The sequence below is a fragment of the Panthera pardus genome, unplaced genomic scaffold (assembly GCF_024362965.1).
Source record: "Panthera pardus isolate Hobbes unplaced genomic scaffold, ASM2436296v1 HiC_scaffold_7, whole genome shotgun sequence".
NCBI lineage: Eukaryota > Metazoa > Chordata > Mammalia > Carnivora > Felidae > Panthera > Panthera pardus.
This window is the reverse complement of record NW_026527002.1, coordinates 68,975,150-69,001,218: the sequence shown is the minus strand read 5'-3', so window position 1 is coordinate 69,001,218 and position 26,069 is coordinate 68,975,150. Positions and strand designations below refer to the sequence as shown.

The 26,069-nt window shown below is 42.1% G+C and overlaps 2 long non-coding RNA genes across 2 annotated transcripts in view; one reads left to right on the top strand and one right to left on the bottom strand.

The window, feature by feature from the left end:
- The window catches only part of LOC109273265 (uncharacterized), a 33,086-nt gene extending 26,530 nt beyond the window's left edge, over positions 1 to 6,556 (top strand). Inside the window, exon 2 of the long non-coding RNA XR_002082954.2 lies at positions 6,115 to 6,556. This is a non-coding gene — a long non-coding RNA (uncharacterized LOC109273265). The remainder of the gene's footprint in view (positions 1 to 6,114) is intronic.
- The window catches only part of LOC128775331 (uncharacterized), a 249,120-nt gene that overhangs the window by 26,082 nt on the left and 196,969 nt on the right, over positions 1 to 26,069 (bottom strand). The gene's annotated exons all lie outside the window — the stretch shown is intronic.

Below are 26,069 nucleotides of genomic sequence, written 5' to 3'. Positions count from 1 at the left end.
GAGAGAGAGAGAGAGAGAGAGAGACAGTGTGCGAATGGGGGAGGGACAGAGAGAGAGGGAGACACAGAATCTGAAGCAGGCTCCAGGCTCTGAGCTGTCAGCACAGAGCCCGACGCGGGGCTCGAACTCATGGATGGTGAGATCATGACCTGAGCCGAAGCTGGACACTTAACCGACTGAGCCACCCAGGCACCCCTATTCTTCTCTACTTCTATTTGCTTTTTTGTTAGGTAAGGTAGGCTGCTGTAATAGCAAGTACAATAAATGCAACACCAAAAACAAAAATATATAAGGGCTTCAACATGATGGCCCTGCCAACTTCAATAGATAGCCTTCACTGACATCAAGCAGGAGTCTGGGAAAGAGTGCAGGGCTTGTGTCTGGGAGCCTGTACGGGCAAAGTCTGCAAGCGGTGAATATCACTGTGGCTCACATCCCATCGTCTAGAACTGTTGCATAGCCATACCTGGTTTTACACAGGCTGGGAAATGTAGACTACTTGTGTACCTGGGAAGAAGAAGACAATCGGTTTGGAGAAGAACCAGATTGTCTCTCACAGGTATGAAAAAAGGAAGTATTTAGGATATGAAAGCTAACAGCAGCCATTTGCCTTTGAGGCAAGTCAGATTAAGAAAGAAGTAGAAACTGTGAGCCAGGAGTGACACTGAAAGAAATCAGGCCTTTGAGAACATTTGTTTCGCCCAACGTGAATTTATTGAATGCCTACCCTAACACAGGCAGTTTACCAGGTATCAGGAGGATAGCAGTTGAAATAGAAAACTCTGGCTACCCATGGCTTCCATTCCAGAAGGGCTAGAACTACTGGACCAAGTCTAACTGGAAATCTGCTATGTCTCTAGATCAGTGATGTGAGCCAATACATTCCCTTTACTACTTCAACTAGTTTGTTCCTAGTGTCCTGTTGTTTTCAACTAAGAACGTCCTTCCTTACATACAACTTCCATCTTCTCATCTCCGGCCAAGCAAAATAGCTCTTCCCTGCATACCCTATGACATTTCTCATTCAACTTTGTACACAATTTCCCCTCAATTTGAAATGCCCTCCTATCCATGCTCAAAGTTACATATCTTAATTGCTGTAGACATAGAGTTTGAATTATGGACTTCTAAAAATACGCTCTTCATTCTTTCTTTCCTGCTTAGATCAGGTATTTTTTCTGGCATATTAGTTAAAGGGATGCAACTCTGTGTGTGAGACTATTTATATGTATTTGTGAATACTATAAAAAAAAATCAGGGGCCTCAGAGTTGTCTTAGTTGGCATGGGCTGTCGTAACAAAATCCCATTGACTGGGTGGCTTATACATGTTTCTCACAGTTTGTTCGAGGCTGGGAGTCTGACACTCTAAAGTGTCAGCATTGTCTGGTTCTGGTGAAGGCTTCCTTCCTAGCTTGAAGTTGGATACCTTCTCACTCTATGCTCACAAAGCCTTTCCTTGGTACATGAGCACAGACGCAGGGGTCAGGGGAAGTCTCTTTCTCTTCTATTAAGGCCACCAACGAAGGGCACCTGGGTGGGTCATTCGAGCATCTGACTCCTGATTTTGGCTCAGGTCATGATCCCAGGGTCATTGGATCGAGCCCTGCATTAAGCTCCACACTTATCGAGGAGCCTGCTTGGGATTCCTCTCTCTCTCTCTTTCTCTCTCTCTCTCTCTCTCTCTCTCTCTCTCTCTCTCTCTCTCTCCCCTTCTCCCATGCTTGTGTTCTCCCTCTCTCTCTAAAAAAAAATAAGGCTGCTAATCCTATTGGATAAGGACTCCATCTTATAACTGACTTCATGTAACCTTAATTACCTCCCCAAACCTCTACCTCCAAATGTAATCACATTGAGGGTTAGGGCTTCAACATATGAATTTTGGTGATGGGGGCACAATTCAGTCAACAGTAAGGGTCTAGCATTCTACAAAAACATTTCGAAACTGTTATGTAGAGATGCTTGTCAAATTTGGTGCTCAAACCTGTAGTATCGGATCAGCTGGGAGCTTGTACAAAATGCCAGTTCTGAGGCTGCACTCCAGAGCTCCTGAATCAGAATTCCTGGGGGTAGAGCCAAGGAACTTGTATTTTCACAACTTTTCCACATGACTTTCATGTGTTCTCAAGTTTGAGAATCACTGACTGTGCTCTACAACACTATTTCCTTAATGAGATTTTTTTTTGAGTAAACCTGTTTCATGATGAAAAGTTTAAGAGATGCTGGCTTGATAAAGGTAACCACGTTTTTAGTTTTTTGTATGACTTCAGGAACTTGGGATGGGCTACGGTACTCAGTGAATCTCTAATGAGAGATGTATGCTGTGTTTCCATAGCATGTCCCCCCACCACGAACCACACTCAATTTTGTTTCAGGTTTAAAGGCAGACCTATTACGAACACCTGGAAGAACTAATAAGATGCCTTACAGCTTAGTAAAAGATGGTCTAAAGTAATGACTGATTTCCACACACTATTATTTTGTTTGTTATCTGGCTTATATTTATCTCTCCAACTAGACTCTATTTTCATCCCAATGAACAGACACAGGGCCTTATATTTCATATATACCCCTGGCCTAATGTGCTCAATAAATATTGTGAAATGATTGGCATTTAATGTATTCTATAAGTAATAAATAACTTTTAAGCCTTAGACTTTATAGAAGGACATTTATCTATTATTATTGAGCTGTTATTAATCTTGAGCATTCTCTAGATATGAACAATAATGTGAAGAACAGGAGATTTGGAGAAGACACTATCATTCCTGATTCTTGGTCTTACTGACTTGATCTGGAGTAAATAACCTCTCTGTGACTCAGTCCTCTCCTCTTTGAAATGGGAACGTGATACTCCTCCAACTGCAGGGTTAGTCCAAGGGCTACATGAGGAATATTGCTGAAAATGGTTTCCAAGTAATTTAGAAAGGCTGATTGTAAACTTCATCCAGTTTTCAGCTGTTTGAGATAAGTGATCCTATCAGTACACTATTAAGTGAAGAAATTGTCAAGGTTAAGTGATCACTCTTTCCAGAGAGTTTTCTTTTTTTTTCTTTTTCTTTTTCTCCTTCAAGAGGAGCTAGGGTGGGCTCATCTGAGTGTTCTCCTCCGACTTGCCCACCTTACTTTCTTCTTAGTATCTCCATTCATTGGGATACGATGCTGCAAAGCTTGATGGCATTGAATATTGTGGGAGAGATGAATCTGAATAAAGAATCACAGTTGAATCATTGCTAACCTTGATGGATTAGCACCAAGGAGCTCTTCAAGATGTCATTTTTTTAAGCTTTTTGAATGATTGGTTTTCAATGGTTCCCTCAAAGGAATTTTAATTTTGAGAGCTGCATAGACAAATGCACACACAAATCATTTAGTGTCCACCTCCCGGAGAAAGAAAAAGTGCTTATAAAGTAAAATTTCCTCTTTTTACTTCACCAGCTTCCTGCCAGAGCAGAACTTTTCTTTGTTCAAAGTCTAACTTAGAAGAACTTCTTCTAAGTAGTTTTAAGAGTAGGGGGTATATATTTGAAAGGATGAAACTCTGTTGAGGGATTATCCACTATTTTTTTTTTCCCAACAATGTATAAAAAAAATCAAGTCTGCTAATAATGGAGATGGGTTTTACTGACGACAGTAACACACATTTATCACACACCCTCCGCGTGCCATGAGTTCTGCTAGCCATTTTATACGTCTAATCCCATTTGGTGCTCCAGTATGTGCATGAGGTTGAAACTCTTATTATTCCCATTTTATAGGAAATTGGTTCAAAGAGGTTTCGAGAAGTAAAGCAACTCTCTCACTATCAGAAGATGTTTGTGGTAAAGCTTGCATGGCAAATATGGGGTTCCTGGTTCCAACACTCACTGAGTGATGAGGACACTTTGGCTCTTGTTGACTGGGCTTCTTCAGCTGTGAAATGGGAATGATTAGGATCCACCAGAGAATGAGACATGACATGTGGAAAAACACAGTGAACCGTAAAGGGTATGAAGTATTTAGGGTGTTTTTCCTTTTTGATAATTCATCATTAATAATAATTTTGGCTAACATCAGCAAGGCAGGCCTGAGAACCTGAATGCCTGGGTTAGACTCTTGAAGATACCATACCATGTGTTTGCTGTGTAACTGTGGTCAAGTTACCAACATCCCTGTGCCTTTGTATGCTCTTCTGTAAAATATAGATAATGGCTATGTGTGTGTGCGCGCACATATGCATACTGTTCTCTGAGAGTTGTGTTGACTTCTGACACATACGTACTTCATAAATTTTACCTATTATTATTATTACCATTGTTGTGGCTTTCCCTTGGAAGCATACTTCTGATATGAGCTTGAGAGAAGACACTGGCAAAGAACACAAAGAACAGGAGAACCCTCTAGATTCCTTGCCAGCATTAAAGCTTCTTTCCCTAAATGGACTGCCTTCCGGGAAGGAGAGGCACTGCCCCCTTTGCATGTTTCATTTTCCTCTTGCCCACTCTATTCACATGCTCTGAGTAAGGACACATCAGCAAAACCCCAAGAGATTCACTGTTTCACTGATAATTGTGAACCCGCTGAGCCTTTGCAATGTTGATTATTTAGGCTGTAAGTACAGAAAATTAAAGGTCGACCAGCATCCAGTTTCTCACAACTGTGAAAGCCTGGTCCACAGAAGTCCCAGTGGCATGTGGGGCTGGGCCTTCGGCACATGCTCTTTAGTAAATCGCTGCCCTGAGGCATTTCACGACAGGGTGAAGTCCCTCTTTGTTTCAAATTTGCATATTTCCTGAGTTTGCAAATTTTGTTGCATTTCTTTTGTCACCAACAACTACCAAGTCCTTCTACATTTGCACTACATTTACTGTAGTGGTTTGAAATGGGACATTGAAAAATCCTGGGGTGAGACACTGAGGACTGGAGACAGCTTCCTCTCAGAGCTGTTCAAGAATGTTTAGCATCAGTCTAGAAAATATTTTTTTCTCCTAAGTCTTCAGATAGAGACCTATATAGGGGCTGATACTTATGCGTAGAATCTATTAAAGAATCCATCTTGAGTGCTAGAAACCCAAGCTGGTAGTAACGAGAAGCCTGCAGTGATTTATTCCAGAAGGAAGATGGAAATGTTAACTAAATACTTTCTAAGTACCGGGCATTGAGTTAAACACTTTCATATCCTTTCTAATATGCGGTTGAGTCTAAGGTGATAATTTAATACGATTCTCACAACAGTTTGGCAAAATGGGTATTCCCTCTATAAATGAAGACTCAGGGGCTGTAAGAAACTTAGATACCAAGAGGGTAAATAAATTAGACCTGACCTTTCACAACCTTGTCTATTGCTTTGGGACAAATAACCTCAGACGTTAGCTTAAAACAATGGAAGTTTATTATCTCACATCTCTTGGAACATAGGAAGCACTGTATTAGTGATTGCTATCTCTGTGAGGACACTGCTTTCCCCGGTGCTGTGTACACCTGAACTGGAACGTTCGTGGGATAAAATCATGGAAGGTGAGGTCACAGAACAATGACCATTCAGGCAAGCATGGGGTATGCCAAGTACTTTGCATATAGGAAATCGATGAACTTCACAAAGACGCAATGAGTTAGATGTGAGTATTATCCCCATTTTAGAGATAAGGAAAGAAACTCAGAGATGTTAAGCCTGGCTCAAAGTTTCACAGCCAGTGAGTGGCTCAGAAGCTACCCCCAGGCAATCTGGTTGCAGGGTCTGTGTTCCCAACCTCTACACCATACAGTCTAAGGGCTGGATTGTGAAGGAGCCTGTAGAGCATGGCCGTATCGCCTCATCCATGGAATAACTAGGAGCTATTGAAGAAGAAAAATACAAAGACAATTGTATTTATGGGTTAGAAGAGGGGCCCTGACCACGATATACAGCACAGACCGAAGAGATGGTAAAGCTAGAGACAAGAAGACTGGAAAAATACTGTATTTTAGAGGACAGTGTGAGAGCTGGTCTAGTAGGTGAGATCAAGGACACTTTGAGAAGCAACGGGAGATAATATTGAAGAACAGCGTTCTCTTAGTAAGAGCTTTGAATTTTTCGTGTGCCAATATTTTGTTTCAGGTACTGTTTACCATCTTCCTGTTTTCTTCTTCATTTACAGACGTGGCCTCACCCAGCTTCTCCTGCAGTTTACTGTGGCTATGAGACTGAGCTCTGGCCAACAGAATGTGAATGAATATGATACGAGCCATCACCATGCATCCTTTTTTATTCCCTGTCCTCTTCTGGCGGCCTGTGGTGGCAGCCCCAGATGACTACTGAAACCACATATTCAAGATGGCGGAATCGCTATCAGCCTGGATTCCTGAGAGAGTGTGGAACAGAGCCACTCCACCCGCAAACCTTCAACATGCTCTTCATTTGCCACCTAGCTGGAGTGTTACATACTGATATGACAAAAAAAATGTTATTGTGCCAAGCCCTTGCAAATCTGGATCTGTTTGCTACCACAGTCGAGCTTAAACTACTACATATCCGATCCACATAATGCTAAAATTTTGAAAGCCTATTGCCCAGAGATCTATTAAATCTTTAGTGCAAACTAGTTCTCTTTGATATAGCTCTCTCATACTCTTTTACACTGTATGTTAACTAACCGGAATTTAAATAAAAAACTAAAAAAAAAAAAACAAACAACTCTCTCATGCTTTTTGAAACTTCTTTCTGTCACAGTGTTTATGGGGAAGTCCTTTTGGATATATTTTGAGATAGAGGAAATTAAAAAGAGAATAATACGAGATGAGAAAAAATAGTGTCTCATGTTTCGGGATTTACCAAAGATGTCATCTGCCCTGGTGGGAACAGCGTGATGGGCAATCATTCGTAACCCACAGAGCACCGAGTTTCTGAAAGTACACTATTTTTAACTTAGCTCAATTTCACTGAAGAGGTTACCCAGGTGAATACCCTAAATATGTAAAATCCGTATTTTAAACACAATGGCAAGAAACCAGAAATGGGTTGGCACATTTCTGATTCTCAGAGAGTACAAAGGGGCCCCTGAAGACTGACAGCACTGGAAAAACAGAAGAAACAGGTTTGTTTCTTTTTTTAAAGAGCAACCAACCTCAAACTTACTACTAATGACTGTTTCATTTCAGTCTACCCACGTGGTTTTGTTTCTTACACTCTGTAAATGTGAGCCTTTTTGGTCATTCTGACAGATTTTCCAGCACTAAAAATATCAGGGGCTTAACTGACAAATCATGGGTATTTTTGACATGATAGATTAGCCCTGGGAAATTCTCCCCACCTGCTGAAAAAAAAAAAAAAGACACCTGAGGGTTACAAAGACTCTGTGGTTGGCCTAAGACTTCTGTCTTTCTCTACCATCCACCCTTCCTTATTTATATATAAATGGCACATGATGAGTTAGGGCAGTATTTTAAAATATGCTAATGTTAATGAATCAATATAGGAGCTAATAATTCCCTGTTTACCCGTGACTTTTCATGCACTAAAAATACGTGAAGATGAAATGCCTGTTTATTTCTCAGTAAAAATTCAATCGGTGATCTCCTATTGCTTTTGAGGGCATTCATTGGCACCCATGATGTGAACGCTCGCTGATGTGAAAACCCAAGGCGAAGCGGTCACACAACCTGATGAATTCCCTCGACGACTCCCAAGTGGCCATTTACCTCCTAAGCTGTTTTACTGCCAATTGACTTTCCTGTGCTGTGTTCGGTCAGCAAGTGCTTGCTTACTGGATGGAGACTCTGGGCCTGGCTTTGTGGTACATACTGAAGGCACAGACCCTGTCCCTGACTTCATCGAGGTCATAGTTGAGGAGGGAAGCCAGATTTAATGGAACGGTCACACAAATAAGTATTTGCTCGTAAACTAATAAATACTGCAAGAACAAGGGGCAGGTGATTTGACAGCCTGTAACAGGGGATCTAATACCATCCAGTGCTTCAGAGTAATGCTTTCCTGTAGGAGAATGAGAACTGCCATCTAAGGAAGCGGGAGCATTAGTCAGTCAGGTGGTGTAGATAAAAAACCATCAGCTGCCCCCATCAAGAGGTGGAATTGGTTTCCCTACCCACAGGATCTGGGCTAGCCTCTGACTTAAGTAACCAGTTGCACGCTGAAGTGGACACTTCTCCTCTTGCTCCCTTGAAGCACAACCTTCTGAACACCAACTGAAGTCCCATCTAGCCTACCGGGTGATGAGAGGCCCCTGGAAAGAGCTGCCCTTGCTGAGTTCTCTGACCCCAACCAGCTAACCCCTTGCTCCAGCCGTGAACAACACTGCCTTAGATCATTCAGCCTGGTCCAGAGGCCAGATACCTGCCGCTGCAAAAGCAGCTATAGCAGATACCAGAGGATCCCAGCACAAATTGCCTATCACAGAATCACTAGCCTGTTAAAGGGCGGGGACGTTAACACACTGAGTTTGGGGGTGGTTTGTTATATGGCAATAAATTACTAATAACCCACGTTTGGTTTAGGGACTGGGACTGAATTAGCAGAGAGTGACAGGTTTAGGCAAAGTTTGGCTGAGGGAAGAATGCATTCTTAGGAGACTGAGAGGAAGAGGGTAACAGAAGATTTCGGAGAAATGGACAAGGTTCAAATCAAGCAGACTCTTTCAGGACCTGTCAAAGACAGGTTTCTTGAACACAAAGGAAGGCCATTAGATGGATTTTAAGCAGGGAAGTGACATGGTTAGATTTGCACACGTGCATAGCGTTTTTCTTCTACCAGACCACAAACCCATCGTGCCAGGGGTCTATAGAGAGCGTCCCCAGTAGACGCTCAGGATGTCTTGTTTTACTGTTTGACTGACTGGATCATCAGGATGCACAGTAGGATAAAGTGAAATAGCCCAGGAGTCTGGGCAAGTCCAGAGGGTTCTATACAGTCCAAAAATAGAGGAGACAGTTGATCAGACACCACACCTTACCAGATTGAAACCACTGGGGCACTCTATTTATGGTTGAAAAAAGGCATTCTTTCTACCAAATTCCCATTGAAAATCTGCCTTTGATTCATCTTCTGATCAGCTGGAAGCCACTGCTTTCTTTGCATTTGAACTATAGTGTTCCTTTGGCTAGGTTGGCTGATAAACAGGGAGATGAGACAGAGGAAAGTCATATGAATCACGGAGCTGAGTCTCTCTCCAAACTTGTTAAAGCCTCAGTCCTAGTGGTTTGTCAGGCTCAAGAAGAAATTGTCAACGTATCAAAGGAGAACCTTGGAAGTCTGATGGCTAGTCTCCTTGTCAAACAATTTGAACTCGGCAAGATGTCATGGAAATACCCATGAGATCTGGAGTCAGACTGAAGTTTAAATCCATGCCATGCTATTTACAAATTCTATGACCTTGTGCTAATCTACATTTGCCTCAGTTTCCGAAACTGTAAGGGACACAGGGATAATAAAGTCTACCTTGTGGGTTGGGGCGCCTGGGTGGTGCAGTCGGTTAAGCGTCCGACTTCAGCCAGGTCACGAGTTCGAGCCCCGCATCAGGCTCTGGGCTGATGGCTCGGAGCCTGGAGCCTGTTTCCGATTCTGTGTCTCCCTCTCTCTCTGCCCCTCCCCCGTTCATGTTCTGTCTCTCTCTGTCCCAAAAATAAATAAAAAACGTTGAAAAAAAAAATTAAAAAAAGTCTACCTTGTGGGTGAAGATTAAATGAAACACATGCAAAAAGTGCCTGCGCAGAGAGTTGTCAATTAAGACAGGCTTCCTTTCTATTATTCTTCAGAGTTTCTGAAGAATTTTGGAGGTAGAGGCATTTGTTTTGTGGCCGCGTGGTTTTCATTCACACTTGAATTTTATATTTGGCTTTGCCACAGATTTTTCTAATTTCAAGCATGAACATCATCTTTCCTTGGCCCATTTTTCAACCTTCTCTTTACTCCAGTTCGGTGGTTCTCAACATTGGCTGCACATTGAAACCCCTGGGAAGCTCTAACAAAAATATCGATGTTTATTTCCATCTCCAGAGTGAAGGATGTCATTTGTCTGAACTGTGGCCAGGCCATTGGGATTCGCTTAATAAAATAATCTGTTGTAAATAAGTATGTGCATGTATCCACTGAACTGCAGATTTTTTGAGGGGTAAAGAGTGCTACTTATTTCTAGAATCCACTGTTGGATTAGATCTATAGCCAATGTTATTTCTACCACACCATAAAAATGACATAATTAAACCTTTTTAGTCAATATGGTGACAACATAGGCCTGGGGACACCTTCTGGGTAAAATGGATTTGTGGCTCATTAAATGAACACTCTTAGGGCCTAAGGGAAACCAGCCTTGTACCAAAGACCAAGGAGTTAGTCTGTCCTCTTCACTTGAGATAGAAAATAAAAACACAAACATTGTACTTAAATTACAGGGGCTTCTGACGGTTTGGTACTTCATTGGTGTGATATCAACTCATGTGATATGATTTCGGTCACTTTAGATATTTAGATTTCTCGATTTCACTCAAAAACCAATGCTTCAATTAGGGTATGCTGCCACCAGGTGGCAATAACGGCCTCACTCGTGATCACCATCTAATAATAGTTGATTCATGCATTTATTCATTCAAAGTTATTTGGAAAAGTTAATATACCTTTCACTTACTATCATTTACAATTCACAGTGCAAACTTTAGTGGCATAACTGAATGTGTATAGTTAATTTTAGTTTTAATAATTATAAAGTTTGTATCTCTGAGTGGGCATAAATTGCTGCATATGTACAGGAAACCCCACAGGTCTACATGTATAAATGCTTTTAGAGAAATTAAAATTGAAGGTAAAAGCTGGTACCTTCCTCACTATCCCTTATTAATGACTAGTCACAGCCTAACTCACACTGCTCATTTCTGCATTCTATAGCCAACTTTGGCTCTTTTACCTCTACGAGATTGAACACTACAATGGAATTTCAAATGAACGTAATATGAAAATTCACTCAAACTTTCCAGCAATGAGTATTTCCAATTAAGGAATTAATATAGCTGCTTTTCTGTAGCCCGCTAATGAAATTATTTCTATCAGCATTACCGCCTGGTAAGTTATCTTTCACTCCTTCCATATAGGAGAAGTAGCAAGGACAGTAACATAGCTCTGTATTATTTCTGGGTATACTGAGTCTTCATGACCAATTCCTTTGACTACAAAAAGGAAGCTTTCTCTCTCTGGTCCCTGGAAGAGGGCACTATCTTGATGATGTAGCCATTAGTTATGCACGACTTGAAAGCTATGCACAGTGGTTCTCTTCTATAGATAAGCTTGACTTTAATATCCTTTTGAGCATTTGACAGATTATCTTGGACATAATGGCTTTACTAAGAAGCAACTTAGAAATTATTTTAAGAGCATCTTGTTGTTCTTAAAGAGGAACTGACAATGCCTGTGTATCTATCTGTATGCCGATGTCTTCTGAGGAAAGGAATATTAATGATACTCCCTTCCCCTACTCGGCATCTCCCATGCTGGCAGACATTGTAAGAGTCAAGGGCAAATTGCAACAGTGAATTTGGATGGGCCAGGTGGCCCCATCTCTGCGCTGAGCATGGGCTATTTTCACTACCTCTTAGGTGATGGACTAGGATTTCGACCAACCAAACAACTGCTGCCTACAAAAACTAATCATCTTCTCTCCTTCACAAATTTGGCACAAAGACATTGGAGGCCCACTTACTCCAAGTTATCCCCATGGAGTAAAGCTGAGAAACTCTCCAGGTTATTTTGGAAGTCTACATGGCCCAAAGTAAGGAGAACTGGGCTCAGGGAGTGCTGATGACACTATTTCTATGTTGAGCTCCCTTGTTCCTTGAAACAGTTTTCTATGTAAATAGTCCGTGAACCTCGGGATTCAGCTAAACTGGTCCAGTCATATGACTTTGAAGACAGCCTTTTACATGGCATTTACGTGCAAGCTGTAAGCTGAAATAGATAGCGTTGTCAGAGAGTGGACTTTTGTGGCTTTGATCTTCATGAGTTTGACTCTTTGGAAAAGATGCCAAAGACCCACGAAAAATGTTCAAAACCACATCAAATCTCACCTCTCAAAATTCTGTTGTGGGCCACTCCACACAACTCCGTCCTTTCATTTTCTACCTTCATTCGCCAAGTAAACCACCAGATTTGAGATGCTGTAAATGTTTATCATTTTCTGCTATTTAATCTTTGTATCATTATTTTAACCCTTCCTATATTTCCACCGTGTTTCCTCAATTAGTTTGTGTTCTCTTCCAAGGCCATGACCATATCATGGCATTCTACATCAGTCATTTCCTGATTCCAAGTTAGGTACTGAAATCCTCTACTGAAGCCCCTGTCCATCTACTTCACTTTTGCATTAATTTGTTATTACATTAATTCTCTCATCCATTATGCATTCACGCAGAAAATATTTATCAAGTACCTTTTCTGTTACAGGCACCGTTCTTGATGCTCAGTATCTAAGAGTGGGTGACACAGACAAAAGTCCCTGTCCTCATGGAGTTCATGTTCTAGTAGATGGGGGAAGTGAAATATATAGGAAGCTAGATAGTGATAAGGAAGAAAATAAACAGTTCCAGAGGCCATCTTGACTAGGTCAGGCCGTCTCCATGGAACCTCAGCCTGGTTACACATGAGGTCAGGAATGGTTTTCCTGCCTATGGCCAGTTCCTGGTGTGCCCTGTGTCAACCTTAAATAGTGGAATGTTGGGTGCACTGAAGCCTTCCTTTAACCCCAGCCAGAATAACTGGGCTTCTTTCCCACTTCCTGTCTGAATTTTACTTCACCGGGAGGACTAGAGTTTTACCTTACATGTCCAAGCACTTGTATTAGAAAATTATTCCTTGGTCAGTTCTTCCCAACTCTCACTCTTAGGGATTTTACCTCATCTTTCCTCCCTCCAATCCTGGCTAAAATACTGCTCCAAAGTAGAGCACCTGGTACCTGGTACTACGGTATTTCCATTTATTTCTCTGTTGTTTTTTCAATAATGTATTCTCATGTTAAACACCATGTTTATCTGCATAAACTATATATTAACTGTATGTTAATAATGTATTCATATGTTAAACTATCTGCTATATGTGAAACAGTTTATTGGAAACTGGGGATATAAAGATGAATGGGTCTGGAGTGGGAAAATATACTATCAGGCACAGTTTATCACATTTCACATGATCTTTTTTCCATAGTAGGCACTCAATCATTTTTTGTCAATATGAGATTGTTTTTAAAACTTTAAATTTCTTACTCAAGGCCCAAAGACTTTCACTGGCTGTATAAATTCCAGTGTGTATATCTATATGTAGACATACTATCCTATATAGATATATTCTTATCTGCACACATAAATTGTCAGGGGTATACAGAGCTGTGTGTGCAAAGGTGCCTAACGGGTTCAACTGGCCATTTGAGTCTTAGTGTGAGACAACTAGATCCTTCTTGAGGATAGGGTGGTTGGACCTGGAAGAGAGCAGGTGAGAAAGGAAACAGTCTGAACAAACCTGCCTTCCTCACTTGAATCAGACCTGGCCTCAAGCACCTTATGGCTCATCACATTTCTGCAAATATCCATGGGCATATGTTCTTATTATTGCTTCAGGCTCCCGAGTTCCTGTTTCCAGGTGCCTTGCACAGATGCCCCACTTCCCGCAGTTGTTCTGTTCTGGCTTCAGGCCGATTTGGTTGTGCAACTGAATTTATTAGCCTGAGTTATCGCTTGGGCTTGAGAACCATCATTTCTAAGCCTTGCTGTTCAGAGAGTGGTAAGCCTGACTGACACAAATAAACATCACCTGGGAACTTGTCAGAAATTCAGAATCTTAGGCCCTATCCCCAAACTGCTGAATCAAAATATGGTTAAATAAGATCCCCAGGTAATCCACACATGCATTAAATTTTGTGAAGGGCTGAAAGTCTAGAGGGATGGTGAACGAGAGGCAACGAGAAGATCCATCTTTAGCCCTGTGGGGAGATAAAGGTTCCCACCCATCTTCTCTTACCTAGATCCTCCATAAGAAGAGAACTTACCGGTCTCATGGGTTTGGCTTCAGGACCCTGAGTATCAGGACTAGGGTGAGGCAAGGAAGGCTTAGCCAGTGCAACATTTCCAGAGGTGCTCACTGTCAGGTGCTGACCCTGCACCTGTGGGAATCTGAGGGTTTGTGCCTCCTTCAATTCTGGGCGGATGGGGCCCTGCTTGCCTCGTCTTAGGCCTGGCCCCACTCGGTGTCCAGGCTGGTCACTGAAGGGCGCACCATCTGATGGAAGGTTACCCACCTGAGTGTGAGCCTTTCTCCTCCCTCTTTTCCATTCCTTAGGAAAAGCCCTTCTAGATGCGCTTTCTTGTGCTCCCCCTCTGCTCTTTTGCGTCTACCTTCTGTGGTTTGATGGTAACATCTGGGATTAAAATGCAATGGCATGTAAAGGGTTGCAGAAGCCCTCCATTCACCTCACTAAGAGTTCAGAGCACCACACCAGCTCAGGATGACCTAGGCCCTTATGAGTCTCGTCATGGGTCCTTGTGCATTCATTCTCCTTGACAACTGCGCAGAGGGGTGCCTGGAAAATGTGGTAGGGTTGGGGCATTCCTGCATTCCCGATTCCTTACCAGAGAGTTCCACGTTGAGAGATATTGGGAGTCTGTGTGTTATTTATACGGTGTTGGTTTATTTTCTGTTTAGATGATAATCCCAGGAGCATGGCTCCCACAGTAAAGAACACTGAAGGGAGGAAGTTTGAGTGATTGGTTCACCGCAATACCACAGACACCTCCAACAGGTGTGTGGGACCTGAGGCAGGCACTTGTACTTTCAACTCTTCACTTTTCTCATCTATAAAACGAAAACCATAATAATTCTCACTCTATAGGATTACTGAAAAGATTAAGTCAACAAATGCAGGTGATAGGTACTTCATAAGCTACCGTGCAGATATTCCTGTTAGGGACCTCGTAATGAAGTTTAAGAGGGTTGCAGGAAACAATATTTTTCCAACAAAAGAGGCTCAGAGACCTTAAGTATCATCTCAAAGGCCCGTAGTTGGTAAGTCCTGGGGCTGAGGCTTGGACCTGAATGTTCCACTCCACTCCCTGCCTCCCCATCACCCTGCCTCATGGACCTGTAGCAGAGACATCTCACCCTTTATGTTCTCTGAAATCTGAATGACATATCCTCCACCCTCCATTACTTTCCCTCTTTATGTCGAGACATCGTCTCAGATTCAGCCCCTTGGAACCTAGTGTCTTAACTAAAATCATTATTGATCAGCTTCTTGCAGAGCTGGAGGTAAGACAACAGCTGAAGCGAAGCGGCCTCTCCCTATTTGCATCTCAGGTGGGTCAGCAAAACGTGGCACTGCAGTCGTGCTTGCATAGTCATAAAACATCTTGGAATTCACACTCTCTCTACAGCAGGCTTGGGCTCACACTCGGGCCAGGCCATGAGGCCCCACATGGACTCACAATCCCCCTGACCGCCCAAGTGATGCCTTCTTGAGCAAACCAAACGCCAACTTGGAACTTCCCCCAGCCCCACACACCCCCACCTCTGCAGCTTAGCTTTTCCAGCTGCATGGGGCCATTTGACACTCCGCTGGGCACTCCCTCCTGCCTGTTTCTAGAGTCAATCTTCATTAGAGGCTGGAGAAAGTTCACAGGCTTCACCACCCTGAGATCAAGTATCAAGTCCCCCATTGGCGTACCTCACTTCTAAAGTCCAGATTGATCCCTCAGCCCTGTCCCATTCTCTTGCCTAGAATCTAATTTAGGCCCTTGGAAGTTGGGACATGACTTTCTTAGGTGACAATTAACCAGGCAGATCTCCCTGCTTTATATTTCCAAACACTTTCACTATACTTTCTGTGATCTCATCTCACTGTCAGTGAACTACCTTAATCATTTATCCATTCATTCATTCCTTATTCCATTCACTCTTTAACTCAACAATGTTTATCGAGCATCTTTTATGAGCCAGACTCTGCTATACGTTGGGGACACACTAGTAGTGGTGAGTAACGCTAGTCTTGTGGAGCCACGGCTTCTTGGCAAAGGCAGACATTCATTTATCAACATGAGATATTTATTAAGCACTCATTATTTGGAAGGGATTGTTCTTAGCATGAGGGATATGGTAGAGAATGAGCAGGTACAACCTCTGCCCTCATATAGCTTACATTGTACTGGGGTGAGGTGGGGAGGAGAGCAACAGACACAAAATAATAACATGCCAGGTGGAAGAAAGTGATAAGGAGAAAATTAAAGTAGGATATTGGGAAAACAAACAAGAAGTAGTTCTACTTCACACAAGGTGATCAGAAATGCTTTCTGAGAAAGTGACACTGGAACCAAGACCCGAATGAAGCTAGGAAGCAAAACGTCTGAATATTTGGAGGAAGCATGTTCTGAGAAGGGATGGAAAGGATAGCATCCCAAAGGCAGGGCTATATTTGAACCGCTTGAGGATCAGGAATGAGGGCAGTGGTCTGGAAGAGAAAAGGCAAGTGGTGGAGATGAGGTCAGGCAGAATGTAGAAGCAGGGAGTGGGGGGCAGTTTTGTGTAGAGCCCCATCATGCCCTGGTGAGAACTTGGGTTTTACTGAGTGAGATGAGAATGCACCAGAAGTTTCTGAGTGAAGGAGTCATCTGGTCTGACCCTTGTAATGACTCTTCAAGAAAGAAGAAGGTTGCATGGACCAAGGTGCTGGCAGTGGTGATGGTGAAGGTATTTTGAAGGTAGAGCTACCAAGCATTGCTGAATGGTTAGACATGGAGCATGAGAAGAAGAGAGAAGTCAAAGATGACTCCAGGACTTTTAGTGTGAACCACAGGATGAATGTGGATGTCATGAATCAGTCTCCCAATGAAGGGTAACATTATAAGCTGAGGTTAGTGGTATAGTTGAAGGACTCTGAACCGCATCACCTATCAATCTCAGTTCCATCCTTCTCCCTTTCATTCTAGTTAGTGTTCTCCCACTAACTCATCTTACAGACTTTGCACAAGACGCTTCCTGTTAAGAACTTTGGATGTTATCTAAGAGTATGGAGAGCAGGTATTACACAATTCAGTGAGATGATCATATTAAAGCTTTGGAAACCTCCCTTTGGCTGCAGATTGAGAATAGATAGGGACAACCCATGGAAACACAAGAAGACTAGTTAGGAGATGATTGCAGAGATAGGTGAGAAGACCATGGCTTGGACTAGAGTGGTACCACATTAGATAAAACCTGATACAGGGCCATACTGGAGACACCAAGGTCTTGGGCCTTCTTAAGTAACCCCGTTGCCCTGTTGGCATGGCTATAATGGTAGGTCAGAAAGGACTAAATTAGAGTATGGTAGGAAAAGGTAGGGGGTGACCGGATGGTATAGATTAAGTACAAGAGAAGGTTAAATGTGGTCTTTTGGGTGGAGTCTTCAGGAAGCCCTGAGCTATTTCCAGGAAGAGATAACACATTTCTTTGATGTCCCAGTGGTTTTTAAATTTTTCTGCATGAAGTTCACCACTTTCTACCTATGTACGCTTCTCCACACCCCTCCCCCTTCCAGGACTGCTTGAAACCCTTCATTTCTGCCCAAGTGCCGGTGTCCTTGTCTATGCTCTGGTGACCTCCCAACAGCTTGAAAAGGAGGCAATATTGCATTGAATAATGGTTAAGAACACCGGCCTTGGAGTTGGACTAACTTGGATTTGAAACTCGGTTGTATTAGTTACTATGTAGCTTTGGGTAAATTACCTAATTTCCTGGAACCTCCGTTTTCACACCTGTGAAATGGCAAAAATTATAACACCCATTTCAGAGGATGGTTAAAAGGATTTAGAAAGATAATGCCTATGAAGCACATGAGGTAACACCTATCCAATAATAATAGCTGACTTTATGAAGTTTTTCATTGGTGATAAGCAGTGTTCTGAGTGCTCCATGTGTATTAACTCATTTCATCTTTCAAACTATCCTCTTAAATTAACAGATGAGGAAATTGAGGCACAGGGAGGTTTAACAGCTCACACAAGGGCACTAAACTATGTAGTGAAAGAGCCAGGATTTGAATTCAGGCAGCCCCTCTCAACCAGTATATTATACAGCCTCTCTCAAGTAGTAAATAACCAAACAAAAGCAGCTATTTGTATTTGCCCTAGACATTCTCAGGAATGAGCATTCTAGCATCTCAGTAGCAAGGAAGGTCTACTTACCTGAATTTCTAGTTGCACCTTTCTTGCTGAGAATTTTTCTACAAGAAGCGAATCTACTTTAAAAAAAACAAAACAAAAACCACAACCCTTAGGTTTCAAAAACACAGAATAGGTGCTCAAATAGTAAATGAATAAATGAATGATCGAGTTGTTTGTAGTGGGGCCTCAGGAAATGTTTGTTGAGCAAATGCGTACTGGAGTTAGGAATGGTTAATTGGTGAGAGAAACCCCCAGTGAGACCTGGTCTAAAGGGGGAAGGGACAGTGTATTTCTGGATGTGTTGAATATGGCAGCAAGAACGAAGTGGCTTTGGGACCATATGCCCTGTTTCATCATGTTTGTATCAGGGCAGTGCCTCTGCCAAGTTCTTCAGTCTTTTTATAGGTGATGTTTAGTGGCTAAAGCCCAGTTTATACCAATCCTAATATTTCTACATGCAGTGTCATAGGTTATGAGTCCCTGACATGGTGAGAGGCAGTTTGCACAGTGGGTCAGCACACAGGAGCTCTGACTACCTCGTGTTTGAATTCTGATTCTACTACTTTATAGCTGTGTGATCTCAGGCAAGGTTAACCTTCTGGTACCTCCATTTCCCTATCTGTGAAATGCAGGTCAAAATAGGACTTACCCCGTTTGACTGCTGTGAGAATTGAAAGAAATAACACAGACAAGGGGTTTAGCAGAGTGCCAGGCTTGTTGGCTGCTGTTACTATAGAACACCAGTTGTATGCCATAATCATAAAGTAGGTGCCCACTTGAGGAATAATTCAAGGAAGGCACAAAGCTCTTAGGGCCCCAAGTTTCTAATCATCTGTACCAGAATTATGATGGCAATGTCCTGAGTCTGCTAATTATTTCCATACCAATTAAAAAAATTGCTTATTTATATGTCAAAAACATTTACTGAAAAGCCATTTACCTCTTACAAATGGAAATGGTTGTAGTTTCTTCCTCCTATTTGTCCCCTTTTATGGGTACAATGGGTCTATGATTATATTCAGTAAGTAGGCCTTTAAGTAAAAAAAAAAAAAAAATACTGGGGCTCCCAGAGGTCTGTTCAGGAAACTTGTATAGTGGCCACGGAGTTAAATTGTTTGGTCATATCAAGACTGAACTAAGAGTAGCTCCTGTAACCAACTAAGGTATTTAACACCCAAAAGATGGGGTGTGGGGGCATACTTGTCCTACTCAACAGTGACACCTGTTGACTCCAATGGAAACATACATATTCTAAGTGCAGTTGGGGCAGGCTTTGGGACTAAACAACAAACAAGAACACAAATGGACAACAAAGCAAATAACATATAGGGAAGTCATCTGCTCCTATTTGAGTTGGTTCACTTGCTGCAAGAACTAAGTTACCATTCACAAGATAAAACCACATGTTATCAGAATTAACAAGTGAAAGTCTCTATAGAATATTTAATCAACATTTAAGGACAATAACTCTGGTCAGTTTAGAGAAACTGAGGCCCATATATACAAACATATACTGTATGATATATCATACACTGGTGGAGACTGAATCAGGAGTCAATTTGCTGACTCAAAATCCAGAAGACTTTACTTCAGAGCAGTGATTTCCATTTAAATTTTGTCTATTTATGAAAACACAGTCAAATCTATGAATTGTTCTTCCTTTCTTCCTTCCTTCCTTCCTTCCTTCCTTCCTTCCTTCCCTTTACAAATACACATGAAATAGGTTTATTGACGCCATGAGTCAGACCCTGGGCCGGACATCAGTGATGAGTACAAAGTGGCTGGCAAGTAATGGAATTCATCAACTATCAGAGAGCCATAGTTAACATACAGTGATATATGAATTTCAAGCGTGCAATATAATGATTCAACAATCCTGTACATTTCTCAGTGCTCATCAAGATAAGTGTATTCTTAATCTCCTTCACCAATTTCACCTATCCCCCCATCTACCCACCCTCTGGCAACCACCAGTTTGTTTTCTATAATAAGAGTCGGTTTTTTCATTTGTCTATTATTTCCTTTGTTCATTTGTTCTGTTTCTTAAATTCCACATATGAGAGAAATCATATGGTATTTGTCTTTCTCTAACTTACTTCACTTAACATTATACCCTCTAGGTCCATCTATGTGATGCAAATGCAAATAATAATGGCTCATTATTTAAAAAAAAATTTTTTTTTAAATGTTTATTTATCTTTGAGAGAGACAGAGACAGAATGCGAGTGGGGGAGGAGCAGAGAGAGAGGGAGACACAGAATCCGAAGCAGACTCCAGGCTCCGAAGTGTCAGCACAGAGCTGGACACGGGGCTTGAACTCACAAGTTGTGAGATCATGAGCTGAGCTGAAGTCAGATGCTCAACCGACTGAGCCACCCAGGTGCCCTTAGGGCTCATTATTTTTTATGGCTGAGTAATATCCCATTATATGTAGCATATATACTACATCCTCTTTATCCATTCATTTATAAATGGACATTTAGGTTACTTCCAAATTTCCAAATCTTTATAAATAATGCTACAATAAACATAGAAGTGCATATTTTTTTTCAAATTAGTGTTTTCATTTTCTTCGGGTAAATGTCCAATAATGGAATTACTGGATTGTATGGCATTTCTATTTTTAATTTTTTGAGGAAACTCTACACTGTTTTCCACAGTGGCTGCACCAATTTATATTCCCATCAACTGCCTCACAGAAGTGGAAATGATGGTATCTGGTTAGGAGAATGAGGTGGACAATGGTAGGTCAGTGAAACCTTCACCAGAAACAGACTATTTGCACTACTAGGTCTTGAGAAAGAAGTAGAAGTTTTATAGAAGTAAAGAAACTCAATGACATAAAGGCGAATGGTGTTTTGGAGAATAATCAATGTCTTGTGTGTCTTTTATACTGACTGAATTTTAGGTAAAGATGAGCTTAGAGAGGTAAGTTGGCAACAGGGTGAGAAGAGTCTTGCTAAGGAATTTTCAACTTATCTTGTGGGCTATGGGAAGCTTTTGAAAGGTCTTTTAAGTGAAGATTTGAGGCAGATATACTTAAGGGGAGAATATTCTGGCTACATTGTGGAGGACAGAGTGGAAGAGAGAGATGGGGGGAGAGACCACATGCGACTGAGAGAGAGCACCCGCACCTGACTGTAGGTGAGAAACCAGCTGAAAAGTTGAAGTACTTTCTTGTAGTCTACAGGACAAACCATCTTGATCGTGTTTTGTTGTTGTTGTAACACTGGGCAGTGAAAAGGGCATAGCTTTTTAGCAAGTGGGACCTAACTTAAATCGCATTCAGTAGCTATATGGCCATGGCAAATGAGTAGACTTGTCTGTCTCTACTTCGAATGACATCTGCTTCGAAGGAATGGTGTGAGGATTGACAGGCAAAGTATTAAATGCATCAATACTGGGCCTGGCACATGGAAAGTACTAGGGAAATGGTGATCCCTCCTGACTCTCTGGACCCAGGTCCTTGTTCTTCAGTTTCATCAGAGACACACTGGCTTGTCTCCATGCAAACGTTTTTCAGGAGGCCATGGTATGCATTCAGTAGGCTGCCTCAGGATTGCATAATGAATCCACACATGTGCATGAGCGCTCGCTCACACACACACACACACACACACACACACACACACACCACACTACAGGAAATGGCCTGAAAGGAGAAGATCTTCCTGTGGAATATCACAAACAGAAATAGGTCTGCAAGCAGGAGGCCCTTACATGAAAAATTTCAGACATACCATTTGGTACATTCAAGAATCTCACTCTTTAAAAAAATTTTTTTAATAATTTTTTAATTTTGTTTTTAATGTATTATTATTATTTTTTATTTTAGAGAGAGAGAGCATGAGCTGGGGGGGGTGGGCAGAGAGAGACAAACTTAAGCAGGCTCCACCCTCAGCGTAGAGCCTGACTTGGGGCTCGATCCCACAACCGTGAGATCTCCACATGAGCCCAAATCAAGTGTCAGATGCCCAACTGACTGAGCCATCCAGACACCCCACCATTTGGTACATTCTAGAACACCAAGGATCAGACCAACATTTCTATCACTCTTTTGGCCTCCAGTTGCCAACCATGAAACAGACATTTTGCTGCTGCCATTTTAAACTTAGATTTTGACTTCATGTCCTGGCCTGAACATGGGTCATGGTGGATGGCCAAGTTCATGTGGCTGTTTTCTCCAAGTCCAGTTTTCCTCTAATCTGTCCTATCTTGACAGTTTTCACTCACTCCTTCACAGAGAGCTCACCACTCACCCCACTTTTTTTCCCCTTCAATTCATGGAAATGAATCAGGTCTGTGATGGCGTCATTCAAAAGAGAAAGCTAATTAAAAAGGTCCCCTTTCCTTCCTCTTAGAGACCTTGCAATAGTTTTCTCCTTTTAGGAGACACAAGCCAGGAAGGAAGCTCTTCAGCACAGCTGTAAATAGAGAAGCCTGGCTGGGGTTTGGGGAGACAGGGTGATCATTCCCAGCTGAACTGTTAGCTCTCTGGGGACAAGTTTTAAGCTGCTTTGTCTTTTCCAAGGTCAGGATAATCAGAATAGCCTCAGGCTACTTCTAACCAGAAGGAACAGGTAATAATGAGATACAAAAAGTAACTACAGTGTAAGTGTGATTAAGGTGTTCTATGGGGAAAGATATTTTGTAGGAGATGTTCATCCTAGGATGAGAGCTCTAATAAGCAACCAATGTTTCATAGCTCTTCCGATGTGTCAGGAATTATTTTTAATGTTTTTCATATGTCAAGTCATCTGATATTTACAGCCACTAAGAGGGGGTAAGTTCTGTTATAACCCCCTATTTTAAAGATAGGGAAACAGAGATATAGAGGAAATAAAGGGACTTACACAAGGTCATTCACTTAGTTAACATCAGATCTGAACCCCGACCATTTGGTTCTCACATATGCTCATAGTCACTGCACTGTCTTGCTTTTTCAATGAATCCCCAAGTGATCACAACTCAGTATGTGAGCGCAAGAAGCAAACTATCTCCAGAGCAGGTGGACCAGAGATGCATGGTTTTGGACTGTAGAGTGCTGAGCCAAGAATATGTCGCATGTGAGTTCATTGCCTGTACTTTCAAGTTGAAGAAAACTGGAAGTTCCGAAAGTACTTAAAGTAGGCAATGTAGACTTATACTCTCTCCAACTGAAACTTCCATTCTATAGCTTTAGAAACTGAGGCCAAAATGAGTTAAAGCAATTGTCAAATATTGTTCGGCCATGTAAGTGCAGAGATGGAATGTGCTGTGGACTGAATGTTTGTGCCCTTCCCACCCAGATTCATATGTTGAAGCCCTGTCTCTGATGGGATGATGTTTGGAGGTGGAGTCTTTGAGAGTGATTAGGTCATGTGGGTGGAGCTCTCATGAACGGGGTTAGTGTGCCCTTATAAGAAGAGGTGAGAGAGAGATGGTCTCTCTCTGCCATGTGAGCACACAGCAAGCCAACTACAAAGCAGGAAGAGAGTCCTCACCAGGCAAATCAGCCAGCACCCCGATCTTGGACTTCCCAGCCTCCAGAACTGTGATAAATACATTTCTGTTGTTGAAGCCACCCAGTTGATGGTATTTTTGTTACAGCAGAGCAAACTGACTAGGATAGGATGAGACCCCAAATCTGACTCATGGAGGAGGGCTCTTCCTCAAAGATCCTGTGATGCTTCTTCCCAAATAGGTCCATCTTCAGACTCCAAAGTCCCAACCTGAGCTATAATTTGACCCAGGACTTTCATAATCTTAAAGCAACCTTAATGGTCACTGCAGTGGACTGGGGAAAACACCGGACTAGGAGCCAAGTTCACTGGTCCTTACACTAGACCCAGCCACTTGCCATCTTAGTGACCACAGGCCAGTGTCTCAATCCTCTAAGCCTGAGTTTATTCATCTATAAAAGGAGATAATATTATCTGCTCAATCTGCCTTACAAATTTGTTCTGAAACCCACCTGAGGTAATATCAGTGACAACACGATGTCAGTGTAAAGTAATAACAGGATATGTGTATCTCATAGCCTCCTGACTAAAGACTAAACTTCTTGAGTGTGTATTATGGACTGTCCTCTCTATTCCACTTGTTTCTGTAGTCCTCACGGAAGGGTGCGTGGGATGATTAGACAGCAAAATATCAGTCATCTGGTGGCTTCCACCAGAGCAATAGGAAAAGCAGCCATGAAGTGATTCTTCTGGGGGGGTATCATAAACAATGAGGGAAGACGTTCAAGGTGAGGGTTGTTTGCTTTCCATCTGTGTGTGAGCATCAGTCTAGGAGGTGCCAGTGCCTTCCTGACCATCACTGGTCAGCGGTCCACCCTGGCAGAAGCCAGGACTTGGTGTTGGGGGAAGGAACACTAGACCTGGAGTAAGAAGACATAGCTTTAATGTCAGCTCTGTTCTTTATGAGCTGTGTGCCCTAAGATAAACTATTTCACCTCTCTGGGCCTCAGCTCAGTTGCCACAATTAAAGGATGTTTTTATAAGTATTAAGCATTTATATTAGTTCCCTTCTCATGACCTTTATTACAGCACATGCATTTTGACTGAGGGCTTTTTCCAGATATGTATTTTCTTTTTTTATTTGTTCTTTTTCTCCCCTTCTTTTTCCTTCTCCTGGTAAGCCAGGTTGATTCCCCTTCGTTTTATCCCAAATCACCCTGCCCTGGTGTTTCTTCCCCTTAGGGTGAAACTATCCAGTGAGTAAACCCACAGTCCTTAATAGTAGGAAAGTCAGATCCATTTAATGTAATCTGGTTTCTGCTTCAGAGTTAATGCCTCAGGAAGAATTTGAATAAGCTTTGTTGTCTCTTTTTCCTGACAGAGTCTCAGACTGGATCCTAGAAAATTTCTGGTCAAGCTAAACAAATGATTCACTGAAGAATGAGGGGGAAAAAAAACCTGGCTCCTTGTTCTCTTTCTAGTTAATGAATTGAATTGATACAGGAACTTCATCACGTTCTCAGGGAAATCCTGTTGGCTGGGACTCACTCCTCAGCACCACTAAATTTAGGTCACAGCTCAGTGAAGAACAATTACAGATCCTTAATAAAAGATAATTTACCCAGTGACATCAAGCAGGACAGCTGGGCAGGCATCCTGATTCTTGGTACTGCTAAGGGGGTGGGGGACACAGAATGGGGATGGATGTTAACAGAAAGTCATTTTCTGGCCTTGCACATCCATCGGCTGACCTGCTCTGGGGCACGTGTCAGTCCGTGCTTTTACAGCAAGTGAAAGCTGGACCTGATAAAACCCCCACCAAACAGGTTCTTAAATGGGGTGAGGACAAAAAAGGTGGGAAAGAGGCATATGGCAAAGAGTCCTGCCTTTGAATTCTGATAGCTCACACCTTCTCAAGATAAATCTTTCTCTATTCTGCCTTCTGCTCTCTATTCACTTCACTCTCTGCTTTTCATTCATACTGAATTATTGTTGACCCTTAACAATGCAGGGGTTAGGGGCTCCAATCCTCGCACAGTTAAAAGTTTACATGTGACTTTTGACTCCCCTAAAACTTACCTATGGATAGCCTACTGTTGGCCAGAAGTCTTACTGATAACATAAACAGTTAATACATATTTCATATAATTTATGAAAACATATTTACAGTACTGTACTATATGTACTGGAAAAAAACACATAAAAGCGGGCCCAGGCAGTTCAAACCCATGTTGTTCAAGAATCAAGTGTACTTCATAGCTCTTCATATACTATTTTTCTCTGTCTTTTGTGTCTTGGCCCAACCTAATCCTCTAGAGTGAATTTTTTTTCTCCAATTTGAATAGCTTTTCTTGCTCATCTTTTTCCCTCCCACTTTATCTGAGAGAGAGAGACAGAGAGAGAGAGAGAGAAGAGAGAGAGAGAGAGAGAGAAAGAGAGAGAGAGAGAGAGAAAGAGAGAGAGAGAAAGTCAGGGGAGGGGCAGAGGAAGAG